General features: G+C 42.7%; 1 pseudogene; it reads left to right on the forward strand.

The window, feature by feature from the left end:
• Window positions 1-4927: 4927 nt before the first annotated feature.
• On the forward strand, window positions 4928-8716 carry Etv5-ps2 (ETS variant transcription factor 5, pseudogene 2; annotated as a pseudogene).
• Window positions 8717-9588: the final 872 nt, after the last annotated feature.

Consider the following 9588-nt stretch of genomic DNA (forward strand, 5'->3'; position numbering starts at 1 on the left):
CTCTACCTTCCTACTCCTATGTGCCAGCCCCAAAAATCTCTCTTGCAAGTTCAAATTTGCTCCTTTTGTTTTGTGACCCACCAATATTAACCAGGGATTTAAAGAGCCCTCTATAACTGCTTTCTTCCAAAAGATGAATGTGGAACTATTTTGGTGAACAAAGTAGAAAAGCAAATGATATTTATATCATTTTAAAGCATTTATATCATTTTAAAAACTGTGTTTAGCTTGATGCGTTCAGTGTTTTTAGTTACTTCCCCCCTGAAAATCTGAAGTGTATTGTCTACAAAATAATTGCAAGGTGAGGGTGGCTGCAAATATCTTAGTTAATCTGCCAGGATGTTATTTTGCTTCCTCAGGACTAACCATGCTAACTGACTCTAAGCGTGTCTGGTTGTCTTCCTGAAAACAAAAGTAATTCTGTTGTCTTGGAAAACATGTTAGGGTTTTTAGAATTGCCTTGCATATAAACAAAAAGGCATGTATCTTTCCCCTTAAAGCATTAATTTTACAGTCTTTTTTTGTGTCATTAAAACTCTCACAAAATGTGGAAAATATGTATGATGTTTGTTTATTCAAGAAAAATAGAAATCTCATAATTGAGTGATTGTTACAGGAATAAACATGTTGGTTAAATCATTAATGCAATTTGTTTCAGTTAAAACTTTGAATTCAGTTAAGCTAGAGATAATGAGAAGCAACTCAGTAATTCTTGATGCCCCACAACCAATTTCCCCACCTTAATTGACTGCATATAGTACCAGAATGGCTGTGTCATGTCTACCTTTTTAATTCTACGGTTACACAGTTATTTCCAGCAGCCTGTCTCTATTGCCATTTGTTAACTTCCTGTTAGTGGTGGTGTTGGTCCATGTTTGCCTCTACTCTTAAATTCTAGCTTCCAATATTCATCTGTAACAAGAGCCACATCTTGAATTTCAGTCCTTTAGATTTTTCTGACCTATGTTCACTTATCTTCCCAAAACTTTAGTCCTTGGAGCCAATAAAAGTTATTTAACAATATTCATCTAACCTCAAGCCATGAATTCTTGGTTTCTACCTGGACTATTCAGTTGGAAGTAAAGATGCCAAATATTGCTCAAATTGTGGTTGGAATTCTGGTAAGCAAGGAAGTTCTCAGAGCAGAGCCCTTTCAGAGGAGAATCTACTGACCAGGTGCAGGAATTGTGGTTGGCAACCACCTCTGGTGGCTATCTTAAGATCGGTGGGAGCTGTGTAGAGCTTTCCACGTAAGGTTATGTCCTTCCTGGATCAGCGAACATACAGAGGTAGGGTGATCTGGTGTAAAAGGTGTCAAATATAAAGGACAACTTTGCTGAACAGTGCGTTTTTCTCATAGCTTTGGGTGGGGGCAGGAGGTATGTTTTATTTACATTTCTATGGTTATGATGAACACCATGGCCATGGGTAAGGAGGACAGGAGTAAGTTGGGCTTATTATTCCAAAAGTTTAGAATGCAGAATGGTAGAAACAGAATGGCAGCAGGTGACAGATATGTTAGCTGGGGATAGAAGTCTAGTGCTAGGGGCGCATATCTTGAACCACAACCTGGAAGTGGAGAGAGCCTACTAAATATTGGGGTGGGGATCTTTAACTCTCCAACCACACCACTGATGACATTCCTTTTCTAACAATATAATACCTCTTAGTTCTTCCCAAACAGCATTACAACTGAAACCCATGTGTTCAAATGCCCAAGGCTATAGGGGCCATCTCATTCAAACTACCATAGTTTCTGAAAAGTTTCATATCTGTAACCATTCATCCTCTCTGTTTACCCCATTCTTATTTATCTTTACCTTCACAGATGTTGAACCTCAGTCTATAGCTTACACATCAAATATCCTATCAATTGCTACCACAGCATTTGACACTTAGTGACCCTGTACTCATCAAAACACCTATTTTATTCAGTATTTCAAATCTTCCCCAAGTGACTAAAAGCTCACCATCAGTCGTCACTTGTTTCTAATACTGGACAGAACTGTCTGTAACTCATTTTTAATTGAGTTTGGATAGTGGTGCAAACACAAGAGAGGTCATAGAAGGGTCAAACTTGGTGTAGTAATCCCATTGGAAGAGTTAAGCCTATGTGACAATGAATACTGTCATAGGGTCCTAGGTGGTGGCAAGAGAAGATGTGGATCAGAGCACTCAGATATGGATGCATTGAAAAAAAAATATATATACACATACACACATACACACACACACACACACACACACACACACACACACACACACACATATATATATATATATATATATATATATATATATATATACACATAAATATTAGATGTGGCACTGAAGACAGTTCATTTTGGAAGAAGACTGGAATCGTCCTACAAAGAGAAACCAGCACTATAGATGTGTAACAATATTGCACGTGAAGTATTCATGTATATGTTTCCTTCTTTTGAAAACTCCCTTCATAGGTGTACATTTTATATACTGAGACAAGTAAGCATAATACTAAAAATAAGATATGGAGTAACCAAGGAGGGCTGCAGAAGACAAACTTTTTGCCTCTTGGGTTTTAATATAGAAGCTCTGACCCAAGCTTAACAAGTGAATTTAGAATATTTGATTAAGAGAATTAGTCAAGCATGTGTTACCTCCCTTCCTATATTCTACTATCCTTTTCTGAACTTTGATTGAAGTGTCAAGAGAGGATGAATTAAATAGCATGAAGCATATCACCATTTCATTTGGCTTAATTTCTCCTGGAAGTTGGCTAAGAACACTGAGACATAAAGCATGAGTTTATGAGTATAGGGCATATGTGGTACCCAGTGACTTCAGTTCCGGTAGACCATAGTACTGGCTCTATGCCAAAAAAAAAATCCACAGCCATAACTAAAAATGGAGAAAAGTGAATCTGGTGCAAAGGCTTCCACAGAAGATGGCAGAGCAAATAACAGGAAACTTCCTTTAGTTTTCTCTTGAAACTCTCCCCCTACCAGTTAAGAGTCCTAAAAGCCACCAGGACTATTTCCTACGGGAAGTACCTCAAAACTGGGATTCCCACTTTAGGATGTCATTTCACTGAACCAGAAATGTGACCCGATCGCTTTGGCCAGGGCTTAGATAAGTCCTTCAAACATTGTAACTGGCCCATTTTCTCCAGGCTTAAATGGGTATCTCAGAGAAAGTCATGGATGAACTTATTAATAGAGGATACCTGGAATGGTGACATCAGTCTAGAACTCTTTTGGACTGAAATAGGATGTAGATCTACAATAAGTTCAAGATTTCAGGGACGTAAATGTAAATCTTGGAAATTTTAAATGTGTAACTGAGAGTTGGATGGCACTGGTTTTGGTATGCTATAAAACAAAATTATCATACATTTCAGAAGCAAGTATCATAGATATATTACAGTATAAAGGAACCCTTTTATCAATGTTCAAGTTTCATAAGAGATCAGAGATTTCTGTTTTAAAAAATGGGTATGAGACAGCCAAGAGGAAATTCTTGTTTTCAGACTAAAATGCAAGTGACTAAAAAACAAAAACAAAATGCCAGAATTTATTGAGTTTGCTTGGCAGGAAGCAGAGAAGACTGTGAGAAGTAGATGGCTAAGACAGAGGGGAAGCAAACAAGGGAGGTCATGTTTTTGCCAATCTTCTGTGAATTGAACAAGACAGCAGAGTAAGATCCTCTGGTCTGAATGAACGGTGATGTAGCAGGGGATTGAGGCACACATAAGCAATCCTAGGAAACAGAGGGTAAAGTAGGGAATGATTAGTTACAGATATGCTGGAGCTACAGAGGGAGTTCCAGGTCAATATGGGATTCATAGCAAGGATTTGTCTTATTTAAGAAAAAAGAGAAGAGTGAAAATGGTCTATAAGGTAAAGGCAATTGCTGCTCTACCTGACAACCTGATTTTGATCTCCATATCCCAAACGACGGAAGAATAGAACAAGTTGTTCAGTTATTCTCTGACCTAGACACACACACACACACACACACACACACACACACACACACACACAAAGTGGCCATTTTCTTTCTCTCCCTCCTCCTTCCCCCTCTCTCACACACACATGCAAAATTTTAAAAGTATAATAAAAGCTTAAAATGACAACAAAAGGATACAGACCAATGACTAAGAGACACAGAGGTCAAAGAAACAGATACATGGCATGAAGGAGCTGATGACCAATTGCCTGGGTTCAAGTACATGTACTGTGTTCAAGGTTCAGAACCATGCTGAGTGGTTCTAATCAACTTCCTTCCTGACATCTCCTGAAAGTAGCCTATTTATCATTGCTACCTTACTCATGTTAAAAGGGCACATATTGAGAATCTCCAAGTTCCAAGTTGAATTCATTGTGGTATAAATTCCATCATCCTATATGCTCTCAGGAAGCTCAGAGGAAGACTTGGTTGGTGGCAATGAAGAAGAATCTAAATCGACACTGGAAACACCCAGGAAAGCAATAAAAGTACATCATCATCAGATGGAATTTGCAGAAGTCAACACAGTCCAGATTGCCTTTCAGTCTACGGAGACCTGGTGGGCACAAATCCCACATACCATATATTCAGGTGCCATTCAAGTAAGTCAAAATAGAGATACCCCACTGTAAGAGACCTGAAACCTTGGTTAGTGGTTGATGTCAGGGAAAAGATAATGAATATTTGAGCAAAAGCCACATCCCGACAAATAATGAGCAGGCTATCAAGCCCCAGCCTCATACTTTACATGTTTAATTAATTTAAAAAAATAAGAGAGAGTCCGGAGACCGGCACGCGGGACGGTCCTCAGCCCTGATCGCTGCGGCCCAGCCCACCACCGAGGCGCACGAAGTGGCTGCTCAGGATGATCTCTTTACTGCCCCAGGAAACTACTCCATGCTGAAGCCTTTCAAAGTGGTACAGAGACTTTGGAAGCACCATGGATGGGTTTTGTGATTAGCAAGTCTCTTTTACGGTCCCAGGGAAATCTCTATCAGAGGACTGTCGAGGGCGACCTGTGATTGACAGAAAGAGGAAGTTTGTGGACACGGAACTGGCTCATGATTCTGAAGAGTTGTTTCAGGATCTCAGCCAACTTCAAGAGGCTTGGTTAGTTGAAGCTCAAGTTCCTAATGATGAGCAGTTTGTCCCAGATTTTTAGTCTGATAACTTGGTGCGTCACGCTCACCAAGATCAAACCCGAGCTGCACAGCCCTCCTCTGAGTTGTCCTCCTGTAGCCATGAGCAGGCTCTTGGTGCTAAGTATGGGGAAAAGTGCCTCTACAACTATTGTGCCTATGACAGGAAGCCTCCCTTTGGGTTCAAGCCATTAACCCCACCCGCCACTCCTTTACCACCCACCCATTAGAATTCCCTATTTCCCCCACTTAAGGCAACTCTGCCCACCTCAGCTCTTGCCCCTGGAGCCTGTTCAGTTCAAGGGGTGGGTCCTGTCCCAGCCCTCACTCCCTTCCAGAACCTGGATCACAGCAGCATACATTTGCGGTCCCCCGGTCACCATATCAACCCTGCAAATGCCAAAGATGATGCCCGAAAGCCAGTATCCATCAGAACAGAGATTTCAGCGACAGCTGTCTGAGCCCTGCCGCCCCTTCCCTCCTCAGTCAGGAGTTCCTGGAGATACTCACCCCAGCTACCAAAGGCAGATGTTAGAGCTCGTTGTCCCCGCAGCTTTGCCACCCCTTCAGGGATTCAAGCAGGAATACCACAATCCACACTATGAACATGGGATCCCTGGAATGCCTGGTCCCCCAGCACATGGGTTCCAGTCACCCTTGGGAATCAAGCAGTAGCCCCGAGATTACTGTGCTGACTCAGAAGTGCTAACTGCCAGTCACCCTATATGAGAGGCAGGTATTTTTCCAGCAACCATGAAGGATTCACATATGAAAAGGACCCCAGGCTATACTATACTTTGATGATACTTGCGTGATGCCGGAAAGACTGGAAGGCAAAGTCAAGAAGGAGCCCACCATGTATCAAGAGGGGCCCCCTTACCAGAGGCAAGGCTCTCTGCAGCTGTGGCAGTTTCTCGCCACCCTTCTGGATGACCCAGCCAATGCCCACTTCATCGCCTGGACTGGACAAGACGTGGAGTTTAAGCTTACAGAACCGGAAGAGGTTGCTGGTCGTTGGGGTATTCAGAAGAACCAGCCAGCCATGAACTATGACAAGCTGAGCCGTTCCCTGCGCTATTACTATGAAAAAGGCATCATGCAGAAGGTGGCTGGGGAATGGTACGTCTACAAATTTGTCTGTGACCCGGATTCACTTTTCTCCATGGCCTTCCCCGACAATCAGCGCCTGTTCCTGAAGGCAGAGTCAGAATGCCCCCCTGCCCCCACACACCTCCCACCTCCCGCCAATGAGGAGGACACCCTGCCACTGACTCACTTTGCAGACAACCCTGCTTACCTCCTGGACATGAATCTACACAGCGGCCTCTACTACGCCGAAGACTTCGCTTACTACGTCTTTCAATGGCCGAGTAGCCAAACCCTAGAGCTAGCAGTCCTCGTTCAGGCAAACAAGGGCAGTAGTTTTGTGTGTGTGTGTGTGTGTGTGTGTGTGTGTGTGTGTGTGTGTGTGTGTGTGTGTGTTCTTGGCTGTTCCTAAAGCTTGCCCTTTGAATATTATCTGGAGAACCCAAGCTGTCTCTGGATTTGACACCCTTAAAGACAAATACCTTGGCTAGGGAGTGGCAACAAGGAGAGACAGGAAAGCCACCACATGGCTGGTGATTCTGAATCAGTTCCTGGAAAGATACAGAAGTGGATCCTCCTTGCCACCGCCGCCAGTCGGTACAGAGCAGTATAGCGACTCTGTATAGTGTTCAGGTTAGCGCCCATGGGAGGGGACCGAGTTATGACAATCTACATTGATCATGGACTACTAAATGCCTTCACACAGGAGGCATAGACTTGCACAATTCTTTGGAAAGAAACTGCACACCCATAGGGAAGTTGATAAGGCTGGGTTGGGGAGGCTCAGACCATTGAGGCTTGAAATTTGCAAAACTCTTGTAGCTCATTCTGAAACTGGGGAAGCCAGGAGAGAGAGTTGTTACTCACTCCATGGTTCTCAGACCGCTGCTCCTCTTGGGCCTTCCAGCCCAGTGGTCACCATAAGTTAACCGAGTCCCTCTCCTCCCAGTCACACAGCTGAGCGCAGATGGCTTGTTTAGAGAGATGATTAACATGACAGACAGTATTTTGTTTTGCTTTGATTAGGGTGTGGGGATCATTTTGCTTTGGGTGATTGTTTTGGGGGAACAGTTATATAAACTGACTTTTGAAGTTTTGGTATTTGAAGCAAAAAAAAAAACTTTTTGGTAACTGCACTGCATCCCTTAGGTGGAGTGGTGCCCACTTCAGAATACGCTGCAGCCTGAGGGACTCTGCTGGGGCTTCCCCTTCACCACTTAGAGGCCTGCTTGGTGCTTTCTGCACCAGACAACCTGTTGAATCATTTAACCTGATTTGTACATTTGAAGTGTGCAGGGCATCCTGTACACAGCTTAGAGGTCTATGCTTCTAGTTCTCCATGCTTGCTAACTCTCCTTCTCTGGGAAGCAGATGTACATACATACTTCATACATGTCATGTCCATGTACATATTACATACATGTCATGTCTGTTTAACAACTGGTCACCGTTGGGAATCCAGGCATCCACCTTGCTTTCCTATTTCAATTTTGGACTTTCAACCCTGCACAGGGGTTCCCTGGGGTCTGAAACTTACCTGTCACTTAAGATAAAACAGTGCTAGCTAGCATTCTGGCTTCCTGCTACATTTTTCTTCTTTTTCTTTCTTTAATTTTTTATTCTGATTGCTATATTATATTGGGAACGCTCTAAACAACCAAACTAAAGCTGTATAAAAATTGGGTTTGGAGTGGCGGGAAAGCCAGCAGGAAGTGCCAGTGCTTCTCTGCCTGACTCCTTGTTGACAGGACTTTGCTGTCCTTGACACACTCCACTCCTTCTGTTCCTCAAGTGAGGGACACAGAGCTTACTGGGCAAGTGTGGGACATTCTTTTCTGTTCCAGTAGTGAGGCACTCCACAGCCTTCTCATTACTTGTGGAAGAGGCTCACAGGAATGAGGGGGTACGTTTTAGAGCTATGAGAACCTAAGGTTTTCTTCTCGAAAGCTAGTCAGCCAGCCCACAGAAGTGTCAAACCTGAAGCTTGGGCCTTAATTATCATTGTACTCTGAGGAAAGGACTTTTCCTAAGCATATTTATAGCTTTCTAATCTACACACAGTCTATACATACATTCGTATTTTACCCCAGCTGGCTAGAGATTTATTTGTTGTAAATGCTGTATAGATTTTTTGGGGTTCTTTTTGTTCTCTTTACTTATACTAGTTTGGGGTTTGTTTTCATTTTCTTTAATGAATTTATGCTGTTTTGGGGGAAGGCAGTTGAGAAGAATCTTCTGTAGCCTAAGCTGGCCCTCCCCTGTAGTGATGGCGCTGTGCCATCAAGGGACACCAGACAGTAGTGCCACTTTGCATTCCCACTGGACTCATTGTACCTCCCGGAGAGCCGTCCCTGTCAAAGTGTGGGGCCTCTTTCATGCATTTGCTTCTTTTCCAGAGTGCGGGCATCTACAGTGCAGAAAGGCTTCAGCCTGCCACTACTTCCCCTGCACAGGGCTGTGTACATCCTGCCGAGCTGTGTTATATTCTGTACTGTGTACAATAAAGAAGATTGCTTTCCTTTAAAACAATAAGAACGATTAACTCCATGGGAAAGGAGGAGCTATAGTCTCTTGAGCCTCTTAGGAAAGCAGTGTTGTTTTAGTTTCAGAATGCTTCTAGTGGTAGGTGGTACCAAATGATTACGATGTCAAGATTCCTTAGAAACTGCAGTTAGATGGTTGTTTTAGGTTTCTCTGAAATCATTCTGTTTGTATGTAGGAATGGATCAACATCTGAACTAGTTATACTGGCACCAGCTCAGGTTACCTCTGCACACTCAACTGTGTAGTAAGTGGTGTCTCTTTAACACATATTAAAAACATTCATCTGTGAAGACAGAAACACATGATTTCCTGGAAACTAAATGCATGTACTTATAGTAAATCCATTAGTAAAATGAGTAATGTGACCACAAGCACCCACTGGTGGAAATATTAATATTCTGTTTTGGCTCTTAGATGAAAATAAGGCAGACTATTGAAACTAGAAAACACCACATCAATCACTGGGGAATTTGGTTGGAAACTGATTCTTTGAGACTTCTACAACCTGAAAAAATAAATCAGTGAAGAGTCAGAAATGACATGGCTTCCGTATCAGAAAAGAACGGAACTTGTTAGCATTTAATGTCCTAGAGGCATGCAAAGCCAACTCTCTGTCATTGTGAATTAGTCATTCTCCAAGGAGTTTAGACCTGGAAGGTCATGATGATTCCACCTCTAAAGTTAGCATCTGGCAAGGCTCCAATATCACTGAAGGGACGAACATAATACTCTGTGTGTTATGCTTCAAAGATCACCAAGACAACACTACTTCAGCCCTTATGATCTCTTATTCATTCTTTCTCTGCTCATCATCCCACCTAGAAGCATGAGT

Source organism: Rattus norvegicus, chromosome 2 (assembly GCF_036323735.1).
Source record: "Rattus norvegicus strain BN/NHsdMcwi chromosome 2, GRCr8, whole genome shotgun sequence".
Classification (NCBI taxonomy): Eukaryota; Metazoa; Chordata; class Mammalia; order Rodentia; family Muridae; genus Rattus; species Rattus norvegicus.